Below are 14,859 nucleotides of genomic sequence, written 5' to 3' on the forward strand. Positions count from 1 at the left end.
CAAAACCACATTAGGGTCCTATGAGCATCTTGACAGGCAGATTGTGAAATTTATCTGGAAAAGCAAAGGCCTAAGAAGAGGAAGTAGCCAAGACATAGGGAGGAGGAGGATGCTTTACTATGATAAACAGTTATAAAGCTACTGTAATTAATAGGTGGTGCTAGTGGTAAAGAACCCACTTGCCAATGCAGGAGATGTAAGGGATGGGGGTTTAATCCCTGGGTCAGGACGATCCCCTGGAGGAGGGCACGGCAATCCACTCCAGTATTCTTCTTGCCTGGAGAATCTCATGGACGGAGGAGCCTGGTAGGCTGCAGTCCACAGGGTCGGACATGACTGAGCTACTTCACTTTCACTTTCAGTGGAGCAGAATAGAGAGCCTAGAAAGCCTCAGAATAATATGAAACCTTGATATATGACAAAGGTGATGATAGAGACTATATTAATTCCCGTTGGCTGCTGCAACAAATTAGCAAAGGCTATGTGGCTTAAAGCAACACAAATTGATTATCACATAGTTCTGGAGGCCAGAGTCCTAAAGTGCGTCCATGGGATTTTGTTCCTTTTAGAAGTTCTAGATAAGAATGTGCTGTTAGCCCTTTTCCAGTTTCTAAAGACTGCCTGCAGACCTCTGCATCTGTCCTTGTATTTCTCCGACTGTAAGTCCACTCCTCCCTCTTATGAAGAGCCTTCTGATTGCACTGGATACACCCACATAATCCAAGGTAATCTCTCCTTCTTAAGATCCTTAATCAACACCTGCACGGTCCCTTATGCCATAAAAGGTAACACATTCTCAGGTTCCAAGAATTAGGAAGTAGACATCTTTGAGGAAGCGTTATTCAGCCTACCACAAAGACCTGATAGAGAAGGAAGGGCTGCCAAGCTAGGACAATGGTTATTCATATGGAAAAAAAATGAAATTGATATTTGAAGGACGAAGCCAATTCCAAATCAAACACTTAAAATACGAAAGCAAAGTTTAATACTTTTAGAAGGTAATACAGATGAATGTCTTTATCAATTTGAGTAGAGAATTGTTTACTAAATAATATTTTAAAATTCTGGGAGCTCCCTGGCTGTCCAGGGGTTAGGACTTGGTGCTTTCGCTGCTGCAGCCCCTCGTTCTGTCCCTCGTTGGGAAACTAAGATCCTGCAAGCACGTGGTACAGCCACAAGAAAAAAATTCTAATCATGAAAAAGACTCATAAAGCAACTGCATTAAAATCAAGAACTTCCTTTTGTTAAAAGACAGTGAAGAAAGTGAAGAGTCAGTCTACAAGCTGGGGGAACATATTCATAACATATCTAACCAACAAAGGAACACTATTGAGAATAAATAATTACAACAAGAAATAAGGAAAAGATAACCCAATAGAAAAATGGACAAAAGACCAGTGGTCCATAAATATGCTCCAGCTCATTAGTAATGAAGAAAATGGAAGTTAAGAGGACAGGACAATGAGATATCATTTTATACCCATTAAATTAGAAAAAAAATTTAATACTTCAGTGTCAGGGGAAATGTGGAGCAATGGGAGTACCTTTAATGCAGGTGGGAGTATAAATTGGTACAACCACTCTGGAAAACAATTTGACAGTGTTTTGCAAAGCTGAATACGACCACATCCTATGAGCTGTATATTCCACTCCTTTGTATGCTCCCCATGGGGTCCCACGGAGTCGGACCCACAACTAAAGCGACTTAGCAGCAGCAGCAGCAGCAGAGAGACCCTTGAACAGGTGCACAAAAAGATATTTGCGAGATGGACCCTAACAGCATTCTTTGAAATAAACAAGTACTGAGAACAACCTGAATTTCCATGGGTGGGATAATGCATAAACAGTGAAAAAAGATCACGTAGCAGAATGTTGTCCAGCTGTGAAAATGGATGACCTACAACTTCAGGCAGAAATAGAGATGAATCTTGGAAACGTAAAGTGAGTAGGAAGAAAGAAAAAGAAAGCCTAAGAAGACACACAGTATGACACTGTTTATAAATCCCAAAAGCACGAGTGAGCAACATGTTGTTTAGAGATATGTCCATATTAGGTAACGTTATTCTTAAAACTATGAGCATGATAAACACAGAATTCAAGGCAGGAATTACCTCTGAGGGAGAGGCAGGGAGGGAGTACTTGACTTCAAGGGTAAGCTGCTCCAAAGTAGGAATCATGTTCTAGACCTGAAATTTGGGGTGGGTTTGCAGGTATCCCTTTTATTACTATTGTAATTTATGTATACATCATATTTTTAAAAAATAACTCTTGGATGATTAAATATTAATGTCAAGCAAAAGATTTCATTAAGAGGCAAGCCAGAAACTAGGAAAATACATTTGTAACACATCCATCTAACAAAAGAACACCTACATAAAAAAGCACAAACAACTCAACTAAAAAATGGGCAAAAACTTGAACAGGCACTTTGTAGGGCTGCCCTGGTGGTCCAGTGGTTAAGAATCTGCCTTGCAATGCAGGAGATACCAGTTCTACCCTGTTTGGGAGGACCCCCGCATGCCTTGGGGCAACTAAGCCCGTGCGCTGGAGCCCGTGAGCCACAGCTACCGAAGCTTGCGTGCCCGAGAGCCTGTACTCCACAACGAGAGAAGCCACTGCAACGAGAAGCCCACGCACCCCAACCAGAGAGTAGTGCCTGCTCACCGCAGTTGGAGAAACCCTGAGCACAGCAGCGAAGACCCAGTGCAGCCAAAAATAATTTTTTTGAAAAAAAAGGTCTTAAACAGGCACATCACAAAGAGCCATCCAAATGGTAAATAAGCATTGAAAAAGTGCTTAACCTCATCACTCATGTGGAAAATGCAAATTAAAACCTCAGTGAGATACCAACATGTACCAGACAAGACAGCTGAAACATAGAAGTCTGACAATATTAGTGCTGAAAAGGATAGAGAGTTTTCATTTTCAGAGTGAGAGTAGATCATCTTATCCTCTTCTGAAAACTGTTGGACTTTATCTACTAAAGCTAAACATATGCTCAACCCTATCATTCAGTAATTTCATTACCAGGTATTCACCCAAGAGAAATGAATGCATATGTCTACAAAAGACATGGATGAAAATGTTCATGGCAGCCTTATTTGTAATAGCCCTAAACTGAAAATGACCTACATGTTCATCAGCAATGTATGGAAGTGCTGATATATTTGCATAATAAAAAGAACAAATTACTGATACAACATGGACAAATCTTTGACATTATGTGGAGAAAAAGTCAAATACACACATGCTGTATATTTCCATATGTATGAAGTTCAAGAGCAGGTTAGTTAATTTATGATGATAGAAGTCAGTAGTGGTTGCCTCATGGTACCTAGGGAAATACACGAGGGAATTTGGGATGATAAAAATGTTCTGGATATTGATCTGAGTGGTGACTGTATGGTGTATACATGTGCATGTCATTATATACACATTTCATATTGTTGAACAATTAAGATTTGTGTATTTACCATTGCTATTGCTAAGTCACTTCAGTCGTGTCCAACTCTGTGCAACCCCATAGACGGCAGTCCACCAGACTTCCCCGTCCCTGGGATTCACCAGGCAAGAACACTGGAGTGGGTTGCCATTTCCTTCTCCAATGCATGAAAGTGAAAAGTGAAAGTGAAGTCACTCAGTCGTGTCCAACCCTCAGCGACCCCATGGACTGCAGCCCTCCAGGCTTCCCCGTCCCTGGGATTTTCCAGGCAAGAGTACTGGAGTGGGGTGCCATTGCCTTCTCCGGTATTTACCATATGTAGGTGATAGCAATTTTAAAAAATTCTTCGTGTCCCCTTTTAACCCAGTTTCTCCTCCCCAGAATGCGCTGTATAAGAATTCTGGAACCCTTGACATTTTGCCTGAGGAAAGCTTCTTGAATCGCAGTGAGCAAACACAGCAAATAAATTGAGTATTATTAGGGACACAGTATGGCTCATAGATAAACAAGAAACCAGCTGAACATTCCTCTCAACCAGCTGAGAGGAATGTATTTTTCTGATGGATAGAGCTAAGTAGAACAGGAAAGCTGACTGCCTCATGAATTCACTTGTTTATTCAACAAATACTTTCTGAACTTCTGCCATGGGCAGACGCAGTAGGAAGTTCTCTAAGGGTCAGGCCATCTTATTTATCCCTCAGCAGCAGAACTAGCTTCATCCTACCCTAGTTTGTTCTCTCTGTATTTGCCTCATTCCTTCACCGTTTCACCCTCTTCTCTGTGGATCTTTTACGTCTCTTGAGTTTAGGTTGCTTGGATTCAACCTTGGCCTATGAATCTTTGCAACTTAGGCTCTTCCTAAGTTCTGTCTCAGTCAGCTATAGCTGTGTAACAAAGTATACTAAAACTCAGTAGCTTAAAACAACAGTCCTTTGTCAGTTATAATTCTGTGGGTCAGAAATTTGAGCAGGGCTCAGTAGGCATGGCTTCTTCTCCATGTTACCAGTATCATCTATGAGTGAAAGTCACTCAGTCATGTCCAACTCTTTGCGACCCCATGGACTATACACTCCATAGAATTCTCCAGGCCAGAATACTGGAGTGGGTAGCCTTTCCCTTCTCCAGGGGATCTTCCCAACCCAGGGATCGAACCCAGGTCTCCTGCATTGCGGGCGGATTCTTTACCATCTGAGCCACAAGGGAAGCCCAAGAATACTGGAGTGGGGAGCCTATCCCTTCTCCAGCTGATCTTCCCAATCCAGGAATCGAACTGGGGTGTCCTGCGTTGAAGGCAGATTCTTTACCAACTGAGCTGTAAGAGAAGCCCGGTATCACCTGGGGCAGCTCAAATAAGGGCTTCCCTCTTCTTAACATGCCTGCAGGCATTACTTTAACACATCATTTCCTTTCCCATTGAGCTCTTGTGAAAGTTTCAGATAATGGCTGCCACTGTCCCTAAAACAAACATAGAAACATGTTAAACCACAGCCTTGGGCTTTGCACCAGTATGAGGTATCCTCTGTGTGTCTAAGAAAACTTGCTTAAGGAAATACACAGAGGTATCATCCATTCCATAATTGGGAGATTAAGATTTTTTATTTCTTTTACAAAAGAAAACTTTATCTGGGGGTAAACCCATATCTGGACAATTAAGTCAGTCCTCTCTCTTGAAACTGTTACCCGCTACACCTAGCTTTTTCCTGTATATCTCACTCCAGCTACATCTTCAAAAAACCAAAGTACCATAAAAAATGCAGATGGAGCAAAACAGAAATAAATGTGAAAGGCTGCAGATAAAATACGTCAATCAGCCTTCTAAACCAGTAGATAATTTCAGAAAACATCCATGGAGCTCAAGCAGGGCATAACTGCCCTTCAGAGTTTGCAGACTCAGGGAGCATCGCTGATACAGGACAGGCTTAGAGAATTGGGTTACAGTACTGACTTAGTCATTATCTGCTAACTGTGATCCTGGCCTTCTCCAGGCTGCAGTTCCTCCTAGTGTGATGATTAATGAGGCAGTGCATAAAGCCCCTAGCACCATACAGAGCACCTTGTAGATAACACAATAGCTGATTGGCTTCTACTGGGACTACTGGAGCAGCACAGCTCTGTAGACAGCTGGCTGTGCCCAGCCACTTTATCACTGTCACGTAACCATTCCCAGTAGGCTGTCCCCACCTGGCACTGCCTCTTCCAAAAGAATCGTTCATTCTTCTCCTACATGAGGCTGTACACTCTTGTGGTCCAGCACTGGTGGGTCATTTGACCACATAGAAGATTTGATGGAAACATCATTATATATTAACTTGATGCATAGAAGAGGGCGACATACTGTTAAATACATCACAAATAACTCATTAACTTCCAAGCAAGGCTGACAGCCTCCAATAGCTTTTCACCTTCACACTGCCTTAAAATTTAGTTACAAATCAGCTTGTTCATACTTTGTAAAGTCTTCAAGGATAGATTTAGGACCCCAGAACCCCAGAACTCTTGTGGAAGAATCTAAACACTGGACACTGTGCCAGGCACAGCCTAGATGCCGAGAAAAGGTTAGCAGTTTACATTAAAACCTCACTCAAAACGCCATCCTAGGTTGGAGAGGCAAGATGAGGTAGTCCGTGGAAAATTAACAGGTGCTTTAAAAAGATGGTTTGCTTTATTCCATTTTCATTTCTCTTCTATGATTTTCCCCAGTCACTTACTCCTAAAACCCTAAAAGTAAATGCTGTATTTAATACGAGCCCACTTAAGCTATTTCTGGCTGGTCGCGGTAGCTTGTGCAGTCATTCATGCTTACCATTTCAGAAACTGTTCAGCGATCCAAAGGTTAAAGGCAGGAAGTGGTTTATTCAGGGTCTGGCACAGATACAGTGAGTGTTCAGTATAGGTGAGTTCTTTATTTGAAAGCTGTGCTTACATTTTCATCTTGAATGACAGCAACAGAAAACAGGAAAGTTGAAATAGCAGTATGTGCTTAAGTAATATTCGATTTGTGTTATTTTCCATGATGTACTGTATGGCGAGTACTAATAACCTCAGCACTGAAACCCCAGATACTTATTTTTGTTTCAGTTTAGTCACTAAAAATTATTTGATGCTCCACATGGCTAATCATGTAGGAATTCATGCTCAAGTACTTCAGAAACTGTTCCATGGTCTAAAGGTTCAACTCAGGATGTGGGTTACACCCTGCAGACAGTGGCAGCTACCACTCACTTTATAATTGAAGTTTTATCTCTATCAAAGTAATATATGTACGTACCTTAAAGTCAGAAGTTTTACAATGGAAAAGCTGACAGTGAAATACAGCAGTTCCTTTGGCTCTCCTCCAACGCACCCCACCAGTTCCCCAGAAGCACCCACTTCCTGTTCTTTCAGCTGTTGCTTCTGCCCGTTACCTCCTTATTTCTAAACAATATGCTTGTACAGTGATTTCTGATTTTTTCCATCAACTGGCCACCCTGGAAGACTGGGATTTCCTCTCCTATGGACCCCACCCCACACTTATCCTTCCAACCTACCTATTATCACAAGTTTTGGTGAAATCAATATTCAGTATTCAATATTCATAATAACTATTATGTAAATATTATTCCCAGATGAGTTGTATATAATATGTTTTGATTTCAATTCTTTAATCAAGTTCCTGCACAAGAACTTTGGCAACCAAGCTAACAATTTGCTTGGTTTTCTAAATACCTATCTCTAACTTATCCCAAGTTGCCACCTGAAATGTAAATTGCTCCTCAGTACATTCAAACTAATGAGATATCCAGCAGCCTAATTTTTTTTCTTAACTGTGTCCCTCCTAGAGTCCTACTGCTTCAAATTACTGTCTTCCTTAGAACTTTAAATGGTTTCTTCTTTGCTCTAAGAAATCAGAATTATTTTAGAAATTGGTTGAGATATAGTTATTTTAAGCTAGTTTTATCAGGACCTTGAGCATTCAAGCTTCGTGCTCTCAATAAACTCAGTCTGAATGAGGAAACCCATGAAACAGAAAGATGCAGAGACACTTGCAGGGAATAGAAACAAGAGGTCATCCCAGGTGGAACTGGGTGGGTGCTTTCCTTTGGGGTCAGGCAGATGTGGGTTTGAATCCTGATTCTGCCCCTTGTGGGACCTCTGGTAACCAACTTAACCTCCCAGAGCCTCAATTTATTTCTCAATGAAATAGATACCACTCACCTTTCCAGAATGTTGGAGAGATTCTATCAGAGAAGAGACATGGGAAAGCACCTACTACTACTTTGGACCATAACAGTCACAGGAAAACTCTCCAAATAAAACACAAGGTTCACATACCTTAGGATTTGTGCCAACATTAATTTCATATTGCAATCATTCTCCCCCAAACCACCATACAAACTTTGGGCTTTTACAGTTCTGTAGCTAGTGGAATGAAAAGCTTAGTTTAAAAAAATTGTTTTGGCCTATTCCTCGAGGCATGTAGGATCTTAGTTCCCTGACCAGGTATCAAACCTGCACCCCCTGCATTGGAAGCATGGAATTTTAACCACTGGACTGCCAAGGAAGTCCCAAATGCTCAGTTTTACTGGAAGATAAACCCTTTGTTGCAACTCATCCTCATTTCAGAGCTCAAGTTTTGCATGTCAGAAATTCCTTGCAGTGGTTATGAGAAAAATTGTCCCAGTAAAAATTCTGATCTTTCATATTTTATAAGAATTCCTGCCTGGAGAATTCCGTGGACAGAGAAGCCTGGCAGGCTACAGTCCATGGGGTTGCAAAGAGTCAAACATGACTGAACAACTAAAAAAATCATCAGGTTTCAAATTAGTCATCAGGTAGTATTTGTTGTTTGGTTGCTCAGTCATGTCCAACTCTTTGTGACCCCATGGACTGTAGCATGCTGGCCTTCCCTGTCCATCACTATCTCCCAGATTTTGCTCAGATTCATGTCCACTGAGTTGATGATGCCATCCAGATCACCATTAAGTCTCTCAGCATCCTCTGCAGACAGCAACTAGGAAGCATTGGCAAAAATACCAGCTTTGTGTCTGTTCATTGGATTTTTCTGGCCTTTCAAATCTATTTTTTTAATTTATATGAAATGAATGTTATTTTTAATAAAACCCAAATGAATACCGATTAAACAAAACTCACCTTGACATCTCCCTTCATCTCATCTTCCCACAGAAAGATCACTGTTATGTGTTTGATTAGTAGCCTTCTAGAGTTTTTCTGTCTATGCATTCTTAAGCGTGATGGGGTTTCCCTGATGGCTCAGATGGTAAGGACTCCACCTGAAATGCAGGAGCCCTTGGTTCAATACATATATTGACATACATATATTTTCCTGGATTCAATTTACTTACATGTTTTAAAGGAATTTACTGTCAGTGGTTTTCAATGGGGTAATCCTGCAATTTTCCTTTTCCTTGTTGTCCTTGTCTTGTTACCAATGTTATATGTACTTCATCAGGTATTTATAGGGGTCTTCCCTCTTTTTCAGTGCTCCAGAAGAATCTGTGTAAAATTAAGACTTCTTGAAAACTTAGTAGAAAGAACTTTCAAAATCATGAACTTTTGTGTTATATATGTTATGGAATTTTAAACGTTTTTTTAGAAGTTATAAAGCTTCTTTGCTTTCCATTTTTATTCACTTCATTTTTCTAATTTGATAATTTCATTTACATTATCAAATTCATTAACGTATCTATTCAGAGTATTCAATTAATGTCTTTTAAATTTCTATCTCTGTACTTTTGTATTTTTATAGTTAATTTTAAATATGTATTTTTCCTTCTTGGTCAGTGTCCCCAAAGTTAATTCCCCTTTTCAAAGTCTATTTTGGGCTAATTTTAAAGGTTTTTTTCTATTACCTTGTTTCTCCTCATCAAAGGTTTATTGTATTGCTCTTGTTTTATCTTTAAAATGGAGACTTGTCTTTTAGAATTTTCAGCCATTGTTTTTCATATACTAACATTTAAAGTCAAACATTTATCCTTAGTATGGTTTTGATACATCTTAAGACTTTTGTTGTTAGTCCTAATTTTTAAACATTTTCCACCGTAACTTCTCTAACCCATAAGTTGTCAGGTTAGCTTTTAATTTTCTAAACATAAGGACTTTTTCATTTTTGTTATTGTCTTCTAAGTGAACTGTTGTCAATGTTTCACCTTAGTTTTCTTTTGCCAGTCCTATAAATTTGTGTCAGTTGATTCATGCTATATGTAAGCTTATTTGGCTTCTTCCACTTAGCATTAAAAATGAGATTTATCCACATTTCTGATTGAATTAGTAGGTCATTCCCCTTTATTGCTAAATTCTGGTGCATAAATAAATACAGTTTATCCATTGCCTGCTGATGGACAAACATTTGTGTTTCCAGTGTTTGGCTACTATTAATAACATGGCTATGAACATTTTTTCACAAATTTGTTGTGAAAATTGTTTCACAACCATCTGTTGAAGGCTTTTTCCTGCACAAAAAGCAAATGCTGAGTTCAAAGAGAAATGTACCTTTTACAAGCAACTCCCAAAACTTTGTTCCAAAGTGGTGTTACGATTTTACATTCTCACCAGCAACATTGACAAAGTTCCAATTGCTCATTTCTGCAACATTTAGTGTTATTGGTTAAATTTTGGCTGTTTTGCTGAATAGGTAGTATCTGTAATTTAAAAGTGCACTTCCATGATCACTAGTGATGCGGAGTGTTTTTTAAATGTGTTTATTAGTACTCATGTATCATCCTTTGTGAAGGACCTATTCAAGTCCATTTAAAAACTGAGCTGTTCTTTATTGAGTTATAAGTTCTATATTCTGGATAAAGTCCTTTGTCAAGCAAATGATTTGTGAGCATTTTCTCCCAGTCAGAATGCTATTTCACTTTCTTATGATGTATCTTCATATGAACATGCATTTCTTGAATTTAATCAGTTTTCATTGATTTCTGCATCTTGTCAAAAAAACTGCCACTCCCCAAATGATGTTCTTTGATGCTTTTAAAAGCTTTGTAGTTTCAGCCTTTACACTTAGATCTATGATCCATCTGGAATTTTTGTGTTTGGTAAGAGGTAGGGTCAAGGTTTTTTAAAAATGGTTATCTAATTGTTTCAGAACGATGTTAAAAAGTACTTCCACATTAAAAATCGCTTTGGTGCCTCTGCCAAAAATAATTTGGTGATGTATTGTATGTGCATCTGTTTCTAGACTCTGTTGTACTCATCTATTTGCCCTAATGCTAATATCACATGGTTTTTAGTTTTGTAGCAAAACCTCAAGTTCAGAAGTGTATGTCAAAGTCGCTCACCGCCTCTGTGACCCCATGGACTCTAACTGGCTAGGCTCCTCTTGTCCCTCGTGTACACCCTTCTTCAGGATTCTTGCTCCTTTAGGTCCTTTGCAGTGCCATGTGAACTTTAGGTCATTTTGTCTCCTTAAAAATGTTTGCTATTGTAAGCGAGTAAGGTATTGTGGACTTAGGCAGCACCTCAGATAGCTCTGAAAAACTGCTCCAGAGGTTGAGTGGGGAAAGGACCGTATATATGTGATTTTGGTGAAGGATGAGTACATGCAGTCAGGCACACATTTTTCCAGGTTTCTGCTAGTCTCATGAAGCTTTCTGCTAGTTAAGATGAAGTTACCACTGTGAAGGATTTTAGTGCTTTTCTCCATATGAGGAGATACTACTGGGCTAATAAAATCAGCTCCTGAAGTATCTGAAGACCTGTTCTGCCAGTGTCCCCCATACCCCTCACACCAGCATAGAGCACCTCATTTCTGTGCACCCTCAACTTTTAGTGGGTGTTGAAAATCAGCAGCTCCAACAGCACATGACTTAGTCCTTGTAGAGACACATGGCAAGTGCCAATTTGTAGTTGACGTTCTATTTACCATACCCTCTGTTATACAACTCTGGATAGCAAAAAGGTCCCTTTAATCTAGGTGATATACAGGTATGGTTTTCCATTTTTGTTCCTTAAGCCAGTGCATGACCTTTGGAGTATTCAAACTGCAGACATATAAGCAAAGAAAACAGAGGTTTGATCAAAACATTCAACTGTATTCAATTTTTTCTTCAGTTTAAAGACTTTCTATATCAAATTACTTATCTATGCATCCTGTATGAGATCATTAACCGACAGTGAACTGTGCAAACCTCTTCTAGTCCTTTCTAGTATATAAAAACTTGTTTGCAACTTTTTAATGATCACTTGTTTTCCCCCTGCATTATTAGTTACTAGCAAGATATTAATTAGAGATTTGCTGTTAAGGTAATTCAAACCCAATGCCCTCAGTGGTATGACAAGGTATTATCTCCAGTGTTTAAAATTATCACACTATTTTCCTCTGTTCTTTGTATTTTAATTTCCTGATGGAGTGAAAATTGTTTGATAAAAGCTACAATTTACCAAGCCCTGTCTGAAACACTGCGAATACTCTACGTGTACCATCTTGATCTTCATGGCACTGAGGTTAAGTACTGGGTTGGCAGAAAACCCATAAAAACCGGAACAAACTTTTTGGCCAACCCAGCAGTATCCCCTATTTCTTGTTGAATAAACAGAAAAAAAGTTCAGGAATTTGCTCAAAGTCCATAAACATCAGCAGTAATATTCAAAATTTATGCATGTGATTTAAGATTTATCTCCTTAGCCTGCACTCTTAAACACGGTTATATACTTGCCTCTATGTGTATAAGAGGGAAAAGCAGACAGAAGCTCCCAGGACAGATCGTTTCATCCAGGTTTATAGTTAAAAGCATTCAGTAGAGGTTGAGGAACCCACTTGAATAAATACAGGAAACTCAAAGGCTGACAACTGAAGAAACTGAAACACTAAGAAGCAGTTCTCAGAACTCAAATGCAAAGGTCATATTCAGAGGTGCAGAAGGACTAAAGCAGCTTAATAAACATAACAAGGGCACAAGTACTCAACCAGAAAACCACCATCCCCCGTACGTGAGCTGCCAAGCTGACACTACATTTAGATGAGTATTATTAAAAACACAGGGATATACATAGTGTTTAACAAAAACTGGCTAAATTTTTATGTGCATTTTCAAAGTGTGAAATTCACTGGAGTGACACACTGTGTTTCCCATTAGTCAGCTGTATCAAGTTTGTGAGTCTTCCTCCTCCAAAAAAGTTCAATAGATTTATGTTAAAGACAACATGTGTATTGAAAGTAGCAATTTTATTTGAGTTAAAATTATTTACAAAAACCCAAAGACATACTTCATGAAACTGGTACAAACTATTTTTTTCCTGCCGTTGGCTTTTGCTCCAAAGATCACAGCTGAGAAATACTGTATAAAATAAAAATAGGATTGGATTCAGAAAAGTACTCTACCTTCTAGTTTCCAATTGGTAGTATTTACAGAAATATTTACAATGGAAAAAAAGGTTACTTTAAAACTTTAGTTAATTTGCAAGTCAGCCTCAAGTACCCTAAAATGCAGAGTTCTCTGAGGGTTAAAAACACACAAATGCACTGCGTTTGGTGAGGTGATTTCTCCCCCACCACTCCCCACCAAAATCTGCATCTCTATCAGTGCTTGACAATTAGTTATTATTTAAAAAACAAAACAAAACAAAAAACTGTTAAACACTGAGGTAAATCAATTCTCAAATGATTACCAGTGTAACAGAAAAATGTAGTTCGCCCTGATTGTTCTTATCCAAATGTCTTATAATATCCCTTACCATTCAGCCACAAGTCAGTTTTACTAAAAATCTCCTCCTTTTCCTAAATCCAATGATTAATAAATATCAATGTATTTTAAAATAATTTAACTAATTCAATTTTATGGATATCATTTACCAATAAGCATTTAAAATAGTTTGCTAAGCTAGCTTGTATACTCAGGGCAAATACAACCTCAATCTTTTCTCAAGTTACACTGGCATACTATGCTCTTAAAAGGTGACGGGTGGGGGGCTCGGGGGGAGGAGGAAGAAGAAAACAATTTGACTGAAATCAGTTACTTCCTTATAGATTTCCCAACAATCTGCATTATCAAAAATAGGAAGACAATAAAAGGCAGCCACTGCATTAAAAACATTACAGCTGGCACTGATCCAAGAGCCCCGATTTGTCACTTTATACAAGGAAATAACAAAGTCTAAGTGGGTAAAAATTAGACTTTTAGCTATTTTCCCCAATACACACCAAACTAATATTTTTATGGCTTCAAGTTTTACAAATCCAATGAAGAAACATGATATAACTACCTGAAAGGTATTTTAAAGTATTAAATGAAAATCTCTGGAAAGCCTGTATTCAGGCCCAATCAGTAAAAGAAAAAATGTATAACCAGTGGTCTGAACAATAATTAATACAATAAAAATTTGCAATGTTGTAAAATTAAATATATAAAATATGTTACTGTGTGCTCCAAACCACACACTGTTCTATGAACTAAGAATCTGGATGAAGAAAAGGATCTTCTCTAAACCAACAATTTAAGGCTTTGCGTTTATGCATTTGATCCTGTCACTCCTATAGAAGAATATACATGGTATCTGGGAATGTGAATTCCACATTGGTGTTTTAGCTTCCTTATATTTACTGTATTGAACATTAGAAAATATATCTAGAGAGTTCTCCCTCAAAACTTAATCATGTTTCAAGAGTCTCCCCTAACTTTAAGGGTAAACTACCCTGGGTTTGTCTATTTTGCTTCATCCTTTAACAGGGCACATCATCTTATATTCCCTCAAACTGTTATTTGTTTTCTTGCATCTATAGCTATGACTTACTATGGTATGATAATGAGTATGGTCATGGTCTCAAAGGTGAAAAATACTTCAACAACCCAAACCAAATCAAGAATAAAAAAATATACTAATCCCTTGTGTCTTTGGATTCCATCTAATTTTAAATATAGACAGTAGTTCAGGGAACAACAACAAAAAAAATTCACAAAATTATTAAAAGCTTTATTTACGATTGGAATCATTCAACAAAAAAGCAAAAGCAAATGAGCCTGAAAAAGGAACTAAGCTGTTGTCTAGAATGTCCTCAGAACATTCAATACCTCAGTAGCTAAGCTGCCTTTGCACCTGGCTGGCATGACAACAGTGGCTCAACATACACAGCAGTTGCACTAACAGCAGCACAAGTTTTCCCCTTAAACTTGCCCAGAATAAAGCAAGAGAACAAGGGGAGAGTATCAATTCTGCCAAAGTGTGTTTAAATACTGCGTGGAACTGTTAACAGCCTGAACCTTTTCCCTCATTTTTGATAGTTGCAGATTGATGTAGTAACTGTCATTTAGCAAATGCAGAATGCATGACGAAGAAGAAATCAGGTGGCCTTAAAAATCCAAATATGAATGATACTGATGAATGTTCTTGGTTTATCTTCAAGGACTTCTTCCGTGACTTTTCTTTGTCTAAGTATAGCTCCAGCATTACCGAGCACCTGAAGCAAAGGTCAAGCAGCT

At 38.6% G+C, this 14,859-nt stretch overlaps 1 protein-coding gene across 1 annotated transcript in view; it reads right to left on the reverse strand.

Moving 5' to 3' along the window:
• Positions 1–14,859, reverse strand: part of WAPAL (wings apart-like homolog (Drosophila)) — a 90,843-nt gene that overhangs the window by 467 nt on the left and 75,517 nt on the right. The gene's annotated exons all lie outside the window — the stretch shown is intronic.

This window comes from Bison bison, unplaced genomic scaffold (assembly GCF_000754665.1).
Source record: "Bison bison bison isolate TAMUID 2011002044 unplaced genomic scaffold, Bison_UMD1.0 scf7180017864341, whole genome shotgun sequence".
NCBI lineage: Eukaryota > Metazoa > Chordata > Mammalia > Artiodactyla > Bovidae > Bison > Bison bison.